Below are 2,500 nucleotides of genomic sequence, written 5' to 3' on the forward strand. Positions count from 1 at the left end.
AGAGGGAAAGGGGAGGGGAAAGGGGAGGGAAAGGGGAGGGAAAGGGGAGAGAGAGAGGGAGAGAGGAGAGGGAAAGGGGAGAGAGAGAGGGAGAGAGGGAGAGTGGAGAGGGAAAGGCGATAGAGGAGAGGGAAAGGGGAGAGAGAGAGAGAAAGGGAGAGAGGAGAGGGAAAGGGGAGAGAGAGGGAGAGAGGAGAGGGAAAGGGGAGAGAGAGAGGGAGAGAGGAGAGGGAAAGGGGGAGGGAAAAGGGAGAGAGGAGAGGGAAAGGAGAAGGAAAGGGGAGAGAGAGAGGGAAAGGGGAGAGAGAGAGGGAGAGAGGAGAGGGAAAGGGGAGAGAGAGAGGGAGAGAGGAGAGGGAAAGGGGAGGGAGAGGGGAGAGAGGAGAAGGAAAGGGGAGGGAAAGGGGAGAGAGGAGAGGGAAAGGAGAGGGAAAGGGGAGAGAGGAGAGGGAAAAGAGAGGGAAAGGGGAGAGAGGAGAGGGAAAAGAGAGGGAAAGGGGAGAGAGGAGAGGGAAAAAAGAGAGAGGAGAAGGAAAAGGGAGAGAGAAGAGGAAAGGGGGAGGGAGAGGGGAGAGAGGAAGAGGGGGAAGGAGGAGAGGGATAGGGGGAAGGGAGGGAGGGGGCAGTAGCGAGAAAGAGAGAGACAAGAGACAAAAAGACATACAGAGACAGAGAGGAGGAGAAACAGACCCAGAGAGGCAGAGAGACGAGAGACAGTGAAACAGAAACAGAAACAGAGAGGCAGAGAGAGAGATAGATAGATAGATAGATAGATAGATAGATAGATAGATAAATAGAGAGAGAGAGAGAGAGAGAGAGACAGACAGACAGACAGAGAAAACAAAGACAGAGAGACAGAGAGGCAGATTAACAAATACAAACAGAGAGACAGATAGACAAAACTAAAAAAACTAAAAAGAAAAAGAAAAAAATAGTATCCCTAACGTGATGTAAATAATGGCATCTCCTCTATTTTTTTTGTACTGCATTGTACCCCTCTGCTCTGGCTGCGTCGGGAACCACTTTTCATCGTGTAAAAAAAGGGAAATATATCATATTCCTCATTTTCACTCCATGCGCATCTGCATTTTGTAATCAGTAACAATATTAATGATAAAAAAGATCATCATTGTTGTTAATATAGATGTTGTTACCATTATCATCATCATTACTGTCTTATTACTTATCATCATCATTACTGTCATTATCATCGTTATTATCAGTTTTATTGTCATTATAATCATTATTATTATTATCAGTTTTATTGTCATTATAATCATTATTATTATTATTACCATTATTGTTATTATTATTATAATCATTATCATTATCATAATATCTAGTTTTATCAGTTATTATGATCGTTAGTATTTCACTACTATTACTATTAATGTTATTATTATCTTTTCTATTATTATCATTATGATCATCGCTATTATCATTGCTATTATCATTATTATCATAATTATCATTATCATTGTTATCTTAAGTACGCTATCATTATTTTGATAATTATTATTATCATAATTAGTTTTTATTATTATTATTATCATTATTATTATTATTATTATCATTATTATTATTAATAATATTTTTATTATCATTATTATTATTAATATTATTATTGAATCTGTTATTATAATCATCATTCTTACCATCATCATAATCATTATCATTATCATTATTGATATTATTATATCATTATTATTTTTCTTATTATTATTATCATCATTATGCTTATTATTACTATTATTATTGATATTATTATTATAATAATTATGATCGTTAATATTATCATTATCATAATTATCATCATTATCATAATTATTATTATCATTATTATCATTATTATTACCATTATAACAACAATAATAGTTGTTATTATTATTACTATTATTACTGTTAATATTATCATAATTATTCTTATCCATCTTCTTCTTCTCCTTCTTGTTCTTCTTCTTATCATTATTGATATCAATATTATTTTTTTTTTATTATTTTATTATTATCATTATTACTATCATTACTATTATCAATATTACTATCATTATTACTGTCATCACTATTATCAATATTACTATCATTATTATCATTGTTATCATTATTGGCATTATCATTGTTATCATTGTTATTATTATTACTACTACTACCATTATTATTATCATCATCGTCATACTGTTTCTAATGTTTTATATTATTAATGTTATTGTTGTCGTTCTTAATGTTGCTGTTGCTTTTTTTGTTATAATTATGATTACTATTATTATTCTTATATCAGTATCATTATCATTGTGAATGTTATCATCATGGTCTTTATTTTCATTATTGTTATTATCATTATCGTTTTTATTATCCTCCTTGTTATTATCATACTTATCACAATTTATATGTTTATCATTATTATTACTATCATTACTATTTTCATCAGTAGTAGTAGTAGTATCATCATCATTATCGTCATTATCCTCACTATTATCACTTTCACTACAAAGTACGTGTT

General features: G+C 32.2%; 1 protein-coding gene across 1 annotated transcript in view; it reads left to right on the forward strand.

Annotated features, from left to right (window-relative positions):
- LOC125032390 overlaps positions 1–2,500 on the forward strand; it is a 39,821-nt gene that overhangs the window by 701 nt on the left and 36,620 nt on the right. The window lies entirely within an intron of this gene.

The sequence above is a fragment of the Penaeus chinensis genome, chromosome 14 (assembly GCF_019202785.1).
Source record: "Penaeus chinensis breed Huanghai No. 1 chromosome 14, ASM1920278v2, whole genome shotgun sequence".
NCBI classification, from domain to species: domain Eukaryota; kingdom Metazoa; phylum Arthropoda; class Malacostraca; order Decapoda; family Penaeidae; genus Penaeus; species Penaeus chinensis.